Here is a 14420-nt window from a genome sequence, read left to right on the forward strand (position 1 = left end):
TGTAGGAAATCAATTTGTTAATTTAAATATATCCAGAATTTGGAGGTGTAGCGACTGCGCTCAAGGGTGGATGTCTAAGCCTCGTGCTCCACTCAGCCATTGGGGAGATTCACCTGCATCGGAGCCTCCACTACTAACAGCAGAGCTCCCACCGGCCTCATCAGCCTCCTCGATCCCCGCAGCATACCCAGGCGCTGGAGGGAATAGCCACAGCCCCGGAAACTGTTGGGTTTCTTCCCGACAGTATAGTCTGGGCTAGAACAAAATGACGAGAGAGCCATTCCAGTTGACAGGATAGCGCTGATCCCAGCAAGCCGCAGAGCTGCACACATCCTTGGAACAGCCAGATGACGAGTGCCTCATGAAGTGGAACATCCTCTGGTGTCTCTACACCTTCCACCAGGACCCCGTGAAGTCTAAGCAGTGCTGGAACCCAGTGCCGGAGCCCAATCCCTGCATGGAGGTAAGTGCATCACAGGCCTCTAATGCTGGGATGGCTTCTAAGTCCTCTGCTCCAATAGATGAATTTCCTACTTTGGGGTAACCTGTCTTTGGTACAATGCTGAAGGAGATGCTGATCTTGAGGGCATCCCTGCATTCTGATATAGGGCCGTGCATGCACCAGTTCAAAGCAGAGGTCCAAGAATTGTGTAGAGAGACACAGCACCTCTAATTTAATCATCGTAAAACAGAGGTTAGGCCACTCACATTTTAAAATCAAGGTCCAGGCTCATCTCAGGTAGGTGACAGGATCGCCAAGGTGTCTGGATGAGTGCTGTGGTGTGGCAGATGTTGGATGGCATGGAATAATCGTTTCACAGGCTCTGTCAAGGTGAGACTCTAGATCTACACACTTGACACCTTGTCCCCTGGCAGTTTGAATGAAGATTTGGTAATAGCTACCATTCTATAACTCCCGTTATTGACCATGCTTACACTTTTTTAGTGGTTGATCCAACCTACTCACATTTTTATTCCATGTAATTACAGCCATTGGTCCTCTGCGCCATTTAGTAACACGCTCATTTTGCTAACCCCGCCCCCTTATTCTTTAAGAACCCAGCCTAGTCTGCTCGGACTGCAGCTTGAAAAAGAGCACGTATGTCCGTATCAGACCTCGTGCATGCTCAGAAACGCGTTACTACTCTGGTGACTTCATAACATGTTCCACAGTGCACTCCATCATCGACTCCCTGGAATAGAGGAGCCCACCAGCTTCCCTGTTCCACACCGCCTAACATCTGCCATACCATAGCGCTCACCCGGACACCTTGGCGATCCTGTCACCTACCTATGAGATGAGCCTGTACCCTGATTTTGTGAGTGGCCTAACCTCTGTTTAATAAATTGTCTACACTTAGAGGCACTGTGTCTTTCTTTTTTTTTCTCTGCATGATCTTGGAGCCAGCTTCTGCTCTTCACACAGCCTGCCAAATGGATGGACTTTTCTTAAACATTAACATTGGACTTCCTTTCACTAGATACCTTAACAGGGTATTCCCTTTAACCAAGCTCCATGCACCTTATTTTCTGTATATCCAAGAATTGGGTGACAGATTAGATCATGTGGAAAACACTATGGGTGAATACTCCACTTCTTTCAGTATATTAGTGGATGCCCACACAGCCCAGGCACGGGAAATCACATGGCTTAAGGCTAAAGTGGCAGACCGATCCATGAGAAATAACCAAGATAAGAGGCGTTCCAGAGTCTTTAGAAGCCCTTCAGTTGCGGTCATGATTTATTCCCCCCCGGTTCCATCACTCTCTGCCAACTAACTCACTATTGACAGGATCCACCAGGTGCCTAAATCTTCTTTCCTGCCCTCAGAAGCCCTGCGGGCACATTATTATAATGCGAAGGAGAACATTTTGGCAGCTTATTGCCACACAGAGCAACATCAGCAACAGTACTCCATGCTACAACTACTACCAGACCTGTCTCACCATACCCTTCAATCCCGTCAAAACCTAGCCATGGTTATGAAGGCCTTTAAGAATCATGAAATTGAGCACCGGTAGAAATACCCAGATAGGCTTACCATCACTCCAAAAGGAACCACCATTTAGTATCTACTTTTGAAGAAGGTCTGCAGGCTCTCCGTCAATGGGGAATACTCCTGGTATCCTCTGCCTTATCTTGAAATCCTTGCAAGGAATGGCAAGTAGCATCCCATAAACGCTCCTCCAAACAACATGCTAATGGAGACTCCTGATCACCACCACTCAAGACAACCTCTCAATTCTCCAGCCATATAAGAGTGATGAACACCTTCCTTTGTTTCCTCCAGTTACCATTGCAGTATTTCCTACACTCGGACCTACCATTGGGTACGTTTTTTAGTATAGCTCTGTTGCTGCTAAATGTTTTTGGTTGTTTTCACCATGTTTGTTTGCTGTTTGGTACATACATCTTCTCCATGGATGCTCTGCTTAAACTCATTCCTACATGTGCCTTCCAATGTCCTCTAATGTGCCTAAAACTACCAGTGCCTGCTCCTCCATGTGCTGAAGTCATTGTGACCAAGTAGGACACCTGCTTCACATCCTCTGGGAGTGCCCCAGTTTTTGGAGACAAATCTCTCAAATAATATCTACATTTTAACACCCTCTCACCCAGCTTTAGCCCTTTTCAACGTTGGTATTGATAACTATCTGCATATGTTCCACTCCATTGTCACACATATACTGTTAGGGGTACATTCTATTATTCTTAGAAACTGGAAGTCCATACTGGCCCCAAACCTTTCTGAAGGGATCGCTTTAGTCCATCAAAATTATACTTCTGAGTATTTATTGGTGTTAAATTCATTGAATTGTGATACATTTACCAAGTCTTGGAAAATATGGACAGCAGTTTGTTTAAATTATAAATCTTACAGGTATGTATAGTCTCGGGTAGGGATGATACCAGTATCGGTGCCAATACCGAGTGCTTGTGAAAATGCTTCCAATACCCGAAACCATACCTCCCATCTTATTAGGATGGGAATGAGGGACACCTATTAGCAAATGTATGTAGGCATAGGACACCCCCCTGACATGCCCCCTTTAAAGAGAATTATACAAAAAATATTAGTTAAACCCACAAGTGCTTTTTTTTTTACCACTACTATTCCTTTACACTGGCTTTTGAAATTTACAAACACAGCAATTTAGAAATTGGATGAAAGGTTTAGCACTGGGAAACACTTTTTGAAAGATAAAAAGTGCATTTTATATACAACTACAGTGCATCCAGAAAGTATTCCCAGCGCTTCACTTTTGCCGCATTTTGTTATGTTACAGCCTTATTCCAAAATGGATTAAATACATTTTTTCCCTCCACATTCTACAAACAATACCCCATAATGACAACATGAAAGAAGTTCATTTTGAAATCTTTGCAATTTATTAAAAATAAAAAAAAAATAAAAAAACCCCATGTACATAAGTATTCCCAGCCTTTGCATGACACTCAAAATTGAGGTCTGGTGCATCCTGTTCCCACTGATCATCCTTGAGATGTTTCCACAACTTGATTGGAGTCCATCTGGGGGACATTCAGGTGATTGGACATGATTAGGAAAGGCATAAACCTGTCTATATAAGGTCCCACAGGTAACAGTGCATGTCAGACCACAAACCAAGCCATGAAGTCCAAGGCATTGTCCGTAGACCTCCGAGACAGGATTGTATCAAGGCACAGATCTGGGGAAGGGTACAGAAACATTTCCGCAGCATTGAAGGTCCCAATGAGCACAGTGGCCTCCATCATCCATAAATGGAAGAGGTTTGGAACCACCAGGCATCTTCCTAGAGCGGGCCGCCCGGCCAAAATGAGCGATCGAGGGAGAAGGGCCTTAGCCAAGAAGGTAACCAAGAACCCAATGGTCACTCTGAAAGAACTCCAGCTATTCTCTGTGGAGAGAGGAGAACCTTCCAGAAGAACAACCTTTGCAGCACTCCACCAATCAGGCCTGTATGGTAGAGTGGCCAGACAGAAGCCATTCCTCAGTAAAAGGCAAATTGCAGCCCACCTGCAGCTTGCCAAAAGGCACCTGAGGGACTCTCAGACCATGAGAAACAAAACTCTCTGGTCTGATGAAACAAAGATTCAACTCTTTGGCCTGAATGCCAAGGATTATATCTGGAGGAAACCAGGCACCGCTCACAACCTGGCCAATACCATCCCTACAGTGAAGCATGGTGGTGGCAGCATCATGCTGTGGGGATGTTTTTCAGCGGCAGGAACTGGGAGACTAGTCAGGATCGAAGGAAAGATGAATCCAGCAATGTACAGAGACATCCATGATGAAAACCTGTTCCAGAGCGCTCTGGACCTTAGACTGGGGCAACGGTTCATCTTTCAGCAGGACAACGACCCTAAGCACACAGCCCACATAACAAAGGAGTGGCTACAGGCCAACTCTGTGAATGTCCCGGAGTGGCCCAGCCAGAGCCCAGACTTGAACCCAATTGAACATCTCTGGAGAGATCTGAAAATGGATGTGCACCGATGCTCCCCATCCAACCTGATGGAGCTTGAGAGGTCCTGCAAAGAAGAATGGGAGACATTGCCCAAAAATAGGTGTGCCGAGCTTGTAGCATCATACTCAAAACGACTTGAGTATGATGTGGGGGAATACTTATGATTACTTATGATTGAGGGGGAATACTTATGTACATTGTTTATTTTTAATAAATTGCAAAAGATTTCAACGCAAACTTTTTTTCACGTTGTCATTATGAAGTATTGTTTGTAGAATGTTGAGGAAAAAAATTTAATCCATTTTGGAATAAGGCTGTAACATAACAAACTGTGGCAAATTTAAGCTGGGAATACTTTCTGGATGCACTGTATATATATCAGATCAAAATGATGGACAAATGAGGAGGAAAGGGGGACAGAGGGACTTTGTTCCAAATCAGGGACATTTGGGAGGTATGCCAAAAATGATACCTTGTGGTACGATTTGTGTCCATACAAAATGTATGGAAGAAAACTGCACCGCAAAGAATAGCATGCGATATGAACAGGAATGCAATTCCTATCCAAATCACATGTGGTTTCCCCACTGCTCCTGTGTGAACCCAGGCTTGTCATAGTCCGAGTTCACACAGGAGCGGTGTGGGAAACCTTCCTGCAGAGATCCCATGCTGATCAAAGAGTGGGAGAGAAGGGAGTGTGGGGATTTATACCTCAGTGACAGATGCTCCGGATTCCCAGCTGTCCCAGCCTTGGGGATTTAAAAGTCCTCCTTTAAAAATGTATGTAAGAGACAAGTTTAAAATCATTTGTAAAACTGCAATAAGTCCAGTACAAAAAGAGTTAATGATACACACAACCTTTACCACCCCCCAGACAATGTTGTCTCACCACTAACACACAGATACACTATATTGCCAAAAGTATTGTCCCCGCCCTCCAAATCATGTGATCCAGGTGTTCCAATCCCCTCCATGGTCACAGGTATATAAAATCAAGCCCATAGGCATACAGAGTGTTTCTACAAACATTGGTGAAAGAATGGGTCGCTCTCAGGAGCTCAGTGACTCCAAGCATGGTCCCGTGATAGGTGGTCACCTGTGCAATAAGTCCATCCGTGATATTTCCTGGCTACTAAATATTCCACGCTCAACTGTTAGTGGGATTATAACAAAGTGGAAGCAACTGGTGTGACAATTGCGGAGTCAGACCCCCAGCCCTTCTCACCAACTCGTGACCGAAGGACTAGCCAATCTAAAACCGTGCTGTCACGTGTGTAACAATGCCACACTTAGATACACCCTGCACAAAGATTTTCCAGCTAATGGACCACAATCTATGTACCGGCAGCCTGAGAGCGATTGTTACTGGGTCAGGTTAATTACGCAATTAACCCTTCACACTGCCACCACCGCCTTTTTGTAGAGAAAAGGAGGAAACTCGCCAATATTAGCAATAACGCTATGATGTTTGAATAATCATCTGTATACCACTGTCACCGCAGGCAGAGGTATATAGAGGTTTACAACACACAGTAGTGCTCTTCAGAGATAGGGATTCTGAGTTTGCATTAAAGATCTTTAGAAACAGTTCAACACTTTTCAGATAATAGGATTTATTACTAAAAAGGTCAAAAGGGTGCAATAAAGTATTTATAGAAAAAGATGTAGCCAATATATATATATATATATATATATATAAATACAGAGAGCACTAACACAGCAAAGAGATAACAGAAATAAGTTTTAGAGAGGTAGAGTACTTGCCAAACGTCCTGGGTTAAGCAGATCAAGTTTCAGAGCAAAAGGGTGACGTTCTCCCAAGTTGGTTACGATGTTAAAAGGGAGATTTCTTCAACTTCAAGTCACTGCTCCAAGCATAACAGCCTTTTTATAAGAACTCAGCAGGGTGTCTCCTTGAAGCAGAGGACCAATTGCCTCATTTGGGGAGGGGAGTTGTAGGCGGGGGACTCAGGCTAGAATCAAAATCCCTCACAAGTTATACCAGGGCAATAACCTTCCCTAGGTACATGTAACATTCTATCCATGGGTAGATTAATATGCAGAATCATCTGCTGAATGTCTAGATATCAAACATGCCGTATTTGACTATTCCAGCTAGAACTATATGGCTTTCTGCTCTCCTGTAGACTTCCACTAAGGGTGTAAGATATCAGACGACTCGCATTAAACTGAGCTATCCGAATATATGCTTTATGTTTATGTATTTATTTCCTACCTTAAGATATAAAATTATATGGAAAAGTGGGTTTTAAATGTGAGGTCTGTTTTACGGCTGTTTTTAAGCCCAGTGAAGGACTGGTTTATGGTTTTACGATTATCTCAGATTGAAAAGCTAACAGACACCCGGGCACCAGCTAATTTGGGTTTATAACCATGAAGCACTCCAGCTGTGGCCTGATGCCTTTTGAACTCAGCATACACACACAGACCACATTCCTGAGGAGGGGGATTGGAGGAAGAGAGAGATACAAGATGGAGGGTCTTGAGCAAGATGGTTGACCGTGTCCATCTCTGTATGTATGATTGCTACAGCTGGGAACAACAGCAACTCAGCCACCAAGTGGTAGGCCACATCACATGACAGAGCGGGGTCAGCGCATGCTGAAGCACACAGTGCACAGAAGTCACCAACTGTCTGCAGTCAATCGCTAAAGATCTCCAAACTTGGTGTGGCCTTCAGATTAGCACAACAACAGTGTGTAGAGAGCTTCATGGAATGGGTTTCCATGGCCGAACAACTGCATCCAAGCCTTACATCACCAAGTGCAATGCAAAGTGTCAGATGCAGTGGTATAAAGCACGCCGCCACTGGACTCTAGAGCAGTGGAGGCGTGTTCTCTGGAGTGACCAATCACGCTTCTGTCTGGTAATCCGAAAGACATTTCTGGGTTTGGTGGTTGCCAGGAGAACGGTACTTGCTGACTGCATTGTGCCAAGTGTAAAGTTTGGTGGAGAGGGGATTATGGTATGGGGTTGTTGTTCAGGGGTTGGGCTTGGCCCCCTAGTTCCAGTGAAGGGAACTCTTAAGGTGTCAGCATACCAAGACATTTTGGACAATGTCATGCTCCTAACTTAGTTGGGAGTTTGGGGATGGCCCCTTCCTGTCCCAACATGACTGCACACCAGTGCACAAAGCAAGGTCCATAAAGACATGGAAGAGCCAGTTTGGGGTGGAGGAACTTGACTGGCCTGCACAGAGTCCTTACCTCAACCCCATAGAACACCCTTGGGGTGAATTAGAGCGGAGACTGTGAGCCAGGCCTCCTCCCCCGACATCAGTGCCTGACCTGACAAATGTGCTTCTGGAAGAATGGTCAAACCTTCCCATAGACACCCTCCTAAACCTTGTGGACGGCCTTCCCAGAAGAGTTGAAGCTGTTATAGCTGCAAAGGGCGGGGCCAACTCAATATTGAACCTTACGGACTAAGACTGGGAGGCCATTAAAGTTCATGTGTGAGGAAAGGCAGGCCGACCAATACTTTTGGCAATATAGTGTGTATATATATATATATATATATATATATATATATACCAGGCAGCAAATGGTTAAATCCGGATCATGACTGCAGTTGACACTGGTATTGTTTGTTAGAGCTAGCCATTGGCTTTCCTGTAAAAGTGATCTGGGTGGTGCTGCGGAGCATCCCCTTGCCAGCACCCACTGTTCCCCACCTCTCCCATTCCACCGATGGCAGATTGCTGAGCTGCTCACAGAGGAGATGAAGGAACATCAGTGCTGGGACAAGGTAATCCATGACCCGGGGCAAAGATGCAAAACTGCAATCCCCCACCCCCATTCATTATGTGCACGTTCATGGGGTCCAATGCCCAGCAGTCACTTGCTTGTCAAAATCTCTGTACAGCTCAGTTTGAAAACTGGTCGCATGCTGCTGTTGATGGCTGTCCACTTCTGTCTCCCTCACCTACTTCCTGCTAGTACAGATCCTGTGTGTCTGTGAACATCACCACCTGCTTAGAAATACAGCAGAACTGCACTAGCAGGAAGGAGGTGGGGAGTGAGAACACAGCCTGCACCGTGTCCCGGCTCTATCCCCTCAGCCCACAGCACAGGGCTGACAGGAGTAGTCATGCCGTTGTCACTACTCCTGTCAGCCTTGGAAATTTCCCCGTACGTATAGTACTGTGCCCCAGGCAGCCGCCCCTCCTGTCCACCACTTGTCTCGACCATGAGGAACATACGTTCCCCCATCTCCTTAGTGATGGATGAAGCTGGAAGATACAAGGATTTTGTCACATTCTGGTCACCAGGGTATTATCATCCAGTATGAAATTACCTTTTGAATGAATACAGATATGACGGGTATTAGATGCCTATTTCACCGAGGAGATGGAATGCGCCTAACCCAACTCCAGTACCTTCTAATATAATGCTGGGAATTAACCCCTTCTATACCGGGCACTTTTTCCCCCTTTCTGCCCTCGCCAATTTTCAGCTTTCAGCGCTGTCGCACTTTGAATGACAATTGTGTGGTCATGCAACATTGTACCCATATGACATTTTTATCATTTATTTCACACAAATAGAGCTTTCTTTGGTGGTATTTAATCCCCATTGAGTTTCTTATTTTTTGCTAAACAAATAAAAAAAGGCTGAAAATGTTGCAAAAAGTTTTTCTTTGTTACAAAATGTAGCAAATGTTTTTTTTTTTTGCTTCACTGATGTGCGCTGATGAGGCTGCATAGATGGGACCTGATGAGGCTGCACTGATGGGCTCTATAGCACCAGCGAGGTTTCTACTATTATTTAAGTTTTGTTTCACACATTGCACTGAATTTAATAGTTCACAGTTTTACAAAGTAATAGCTGGCAATCACCTGTAGCAAGGTTAAAATGTTACTAAACCCACAACAGTACAATCAGTCTGTATATGCAGTAAAGCATGCTTGTTATACTCACTGTGGAACCTAAGGGGTTAATCCAATGCATTGTGTAAATATCCTTCTCTGCCCCTCCTCTTGTTCGAATGTCCATGCTGATAAGACAGACTGAATCCGAAGCCCTTCTGCACATGCTCAGTTTGGTGTGTATTGCTAGAGAGGGTTTTTTTTTCTTGGGAGATGCATGTGATCAGCACAGGGCCAATCAGCACTGTCCAGGCAGAGGTTGTTCTGTCCCCACATGAAGGCGAATGAAGGTATATCTGATAATGGCTGTGTAACTTCCTACCTTCGTATCCAAGCAGTGGAGCAGACCGGACCGGCAGATGCTCAAGTTAGATGGATCCAAAAGTATACACGGGAATAACAAATAAATAACAAATATGAGGGGAACAGCACACTCCCGTCTGAAATTCCATAAAGGATTTCACTATGACAAATGTCCATAAAATATAGAACAACCTGTAACAAAGAACATGTTAGAATGCAATAAACATAACAATATAGTAGATTCCGAGTTGGAATAGAGAAGATCCACAAAGTTCAAGTTCAGGAGAGTTCACCCAGCAGGAATGTTCTCGATGGGTAGTATCAAAATGAGTTAGTTAATTGGCCTTGTGATCATTTTAAGCTCACCCTTTCTGAAGATCTTCAACTCCACTTTACGGACCTTGCCATCCTTGCTAGGAAGAACCTTTGTAATTAGTCCCATAGGCCAGTCAATCCGTACGGTATGTTGCTCCTTCATTAACACGAGGTCACCTTCTTTTAGGTTTGGTTTGTGGTGTTGCCACTTTCTTCTTCCTTGAAGAATATTGAGATACTCCTTTCGCCACCTGTTCCAGAAGTAATCAGCTAGGTATTGTACACGTTTCCAGTGTTTTTGGTAGATATTCGCATGAGTAAATTCTCCACTAGGCATTAGCGTAATCTCAGTTTTTTTGGTAAGTAGGATAGCTGGAGTCAGTACGGCTGGTGTTTCAGGATCCATAGATACTGGCACGAGGGGTCTAGAATTGATGATGGCTGAAACTTCAGTGAGAAGGGTGACTAGAGTCTCATGTGTGAGTCTTGAAGAGTTTACATCCATCAACATAGAATTCAAGATGTTGCGTGAGATCCCGATCATTCTCTCCCAGGAGCCCCCCATGTGGGAACTATGAGGAGGATTGAAAATCCAGGTGCAACCCTTTTCCGCCAAGTGATCTTGAATGGATTTGGTGTCTATGTTCAGTTCTCTACAGGCTCCAAAGAAGTTGCTTCCACGGTCAGACCTCAACTGTTTCACTGGTCCTCTGATTGCGAAGAACCGTCTTAAGGCATTAATAAGGCTGGATGTGTCCATGGATTCTATGACCTCTAAGTGAATGGCTCGCACACTCATGCAAGTAAATAGTACAGCCCAACGCTTACTGTTTGCGTGACCGCCACGGGTCCTGCGTGCGGACACCATCCATGGCCCAAAGACGTCTAGGCCAATGTAGGTGAAAGGCGGCTCTGTACATAGTCTGTCCACAGTCAAATCAGCCATTTGTTGGTGTAGTTGTTTTCCTCTAGCTTTGCGACAGTGAACACAGTCATGCAATACTTGGGCCACACGTCTTTTCATACCTATAATCCAAAGGCCAGCAGACCGTAACTTGCCCTCAGTGATTTGCCTGCCCTGGTGTTCAGTCTTTTTGTGGTAGTGTCGGATCAGCAAGACGGTGATATGGTGTTTGCTGGGAATGATGAGAGGATTTTGTTCTGCAACTCTTAGGTGGGCTTGATTGAAACGACCACCAGCTCTGAGCAAGCCAAAACTGTCAATAACTGGATTTAAGTTGGCAAGAGGACTTTTTATTGGAATCTGCTGTTTGTTGTACAAGCACTTCCATTCTACATTGAATTCCCCTTCTTGGACGTAACCTATTATAAGGGACTCACTATGAGAGATGTTCTCCGCAGAGAAGGGTTTATGGCAGACGTGCCAACCGTGACAATCCTTATCTTCGTGAGTATTGTGATAACATTTCGCAATGTGCACTAACCTTGCGATAGTCCTGACGAGTCTCATCCAACTGAAGAAACGTTCAAAGCGCTGGCAACCGAGGCTGGAGATTTGCTTTGTTCCAGTGACCAATGCACTAACTTCAGCACGGATTTCTGGATCATTATCCGGATCCTGGATGCTGAAAACTTCCTGTACACATTCGTCCGCCTGTCCTAGCAGAAACTCCGGACCTGTAAGCCAAGTAGAGTTAGTAAAGGAACCTACAGACATAGGTCTAGTGGCATGATATACTCCGAATGAAGGTAAGTACCAGCACTCGTCGTTCTTCCTTAAGGATGGAGCTGGTTCTGCATGGTTGTTACGGAATATTTTATCCATAAAGGCAACGATGTGTTCTCTCATTTCAGGCTTGCTGTTCATGGTACCCTGAAGAGAGTTAAATCTAGACAGAGCTTGTTCCCGGTTGTTCGGGAGTCTTACCCTGGTAGCTCGGAAGGGTAATTGAGAAACCCAGTGATTGGTTTTATCTTTAAAGAACTCACTGTCCATTATCTTGACAAATTCTCTGTCCTCTACTGACAAGGCTACTTTATCGTCGTCCTTGGTTGTATGAAAGACTGATCTACCCAAGTTGTCGGCAAAGAGGGGAGTAATGACGTCAGGTGGTTGTATGAGGCCTGGAGACTTCTCTTTCACCTCATAGTGACGAGGACACGGCTTAATGCAAGTTGTGCGTCCATTTGCACGCACGTACGTTTTGAAGGAGTCGATTTCTGGTTGATCTAAGCATACATTTCCTATGATTACCCATCCCAAGTCCAGTCTCTGGGCGTATGGTGCATAGTCAGGACCATTACACTGTTGACGCACCTTGTGTACCCTTAGATTGTCTCTGCCGAGCAGGAGTAGAATCTCGGCGTTGATGTCCATAGGTGGGATAACGTTGGCTAGGTGCCTTAGGTGAGGTTGGTGAAATGCAGCTTCTGGGGTAGGAATCTCATCCCTATGGTTGGGTATTTGATCACATTCGATCAGCGTCGGTAAGGGTATTTCCGTATCCCCACTGACAAGAGAAGCGATGAATCCTTGTGCCCTTCTGCCGCTAGTCTCTATGCGGCCCGAGCAGGTGTTTAAGGTATAGGGTTCGAATGGTCCCTTTATTCCAAAGGCTTCAAAGAAATTAGGACCTGCTAGGGACCGGTTGCTTTGGTCGTCGATGATGGCATACATTTTTACTGCCTTTTCTGGTAGTCCCTCTGGGTAGACCTTGATTAGGCATATTCGGGCACAACATTTCTCACACTGGTCCTCCCCACATACGTCCAAGCATGAGCAGGAAACAGCGGTGGCTGCATTAGCGTAATTCTGTGGCTCCCCGCCATGACTTGGAGCAGGACTGGTGGTGACGGCAGTGGGTGAATCTCTGGAGAGTGGGATTGGGTGCATAGCTGAGGCATGTCTTTCACTATGACACTCCTCACACTTGATGACAGATTTACAGTCCTTAGCCATGTGCTCCAATGAAGCGCAGCATCTGAAACATACCCCAAGCTTTGTGAGGATTTTCTTGCGCTCCAGTATGGTTTTGAATCTAAACCCTCTACATTTGTTCAGAGAGTGTGGTTTTTTATGAATGGGACATTCACGATTGAAGGTCTTATCTCCTGATGAGGTAGTGTACTGTTTACCCATGGGTACTACAGGAGATGGTAGGTTAGTCTTTCTAACACTCACGCTGCTCTTGAAGTCTCTGTGTTTATGCATGATGCTTTCATATCTTGATGATGATGTTGCTGAAGCTGTAGTGTTGAACTCCAGGAAGTCGAGGCTGGGGTCATTCCTCATCTGGGACTGTTCATTGATAAACCTACAGAAGTGAATAAATGGGGGAAAGGTGAAGTCATGCTCTCTTTTGTACCTTGAGACTAATGCCGCCCACTTTTCTTGCAGACTGTATGGTAGCTTCACGACAATCGGGTTCACTCCATGAGCTGTATCCAGGTAGCACAGCCCGGACAGACGAGGATCACCCTTGGCAAGCTCCAGTTCCATGAGCAGATCACTTAAATCCTGAAGCTTCTGGACATCTTTGAGATTGATCCTTGGAACATTCTGCAGTCTCTTGAATAGGGCCTTCTCTATTGCTTCTGCACTGCTAAAGGTACGTTCGAGTCTCTGCCAGGCGGCAGCTAGACCTGCTTCTGCTTTTCCCACGTAGACAGTTCTGAGGCTCTTGACAAGATTTGTGGAGCCTGGGCCCAGCCATTTGATCAAGAGGTCAAACTCCTGCTCTGCGGTTAGGTTGAGGTTAGCGATGGCGGCCTTGAAGGTTGCCTTCCAAGCTCTGTAGCTCTCTGCACGGTCATCAAATTTTGAGAGACTGGTGTTGATTAGCTCTCTGCTCACCATAAACCTGGCAAACTCAGACATATCTGATTTCTCACTGCTTGTTGCCATGACGACTTGTGATGCCCCTGGGGCGTATGGGCTGCCTGGCGTGAAGGGATGAGATGCTTCTGGGTAGAATGATGTAGCTGCAGCTTTCGTTTAGCCTCTGTGGATTGTGATGACTGCTGCTTGAGCTGTGGAGGTAGGCCAGAAAACGCCTGATAGCGATCTTGCTGTAACAACTGTCCTTGAGAGGGCACATCCGGGTAACGGTTATTAGGTTGCTCGGGTGCTGTGGGAAGCACTGGTACCGCAGGTAGAGCTGACTTGGAGGTTTCAGTGTTGTCGGCTTGGACGGTACTGCAAACTGGGGGTGGCACAGATAACTGATTCAGTACATAGTCACTGGTGCGATCAACTGGATCATCTATCTCCGGTGGTGGCGAGCAGACTGGATCAAGACCTTGGCTCAATGCATGCTCAAGTAGTCTTACTTTAGCTAATGCAATTTCCTCCTGCATCTCTGATTCGAAAATCTTTAGTCGAGCCTCTGCCCTCTTGGCCTCTGCCTCCACTTCTGCCCTCTTGGCCTCTGCCTCTGCCCTTGCAAGAGCTTCCTTTTCTGTGAAGGAGCGTCTCGCTTTGGAT

This window comes from Staurois parvus, unplaced genomic scaffold (genome assembly GCF_062004578.1).
Source record: "Staurois parvus isolate SC_StPar_1 unplaced genomic scaffold, SC_StPar_1.0 ptg002686l, whole genome shotgun sequence".
Lineage (NCBI taxonomy): Eukaryota > Metazoa > Chordata > Amphibia > Anura > Ranidae > Staurois > Staurois parvus.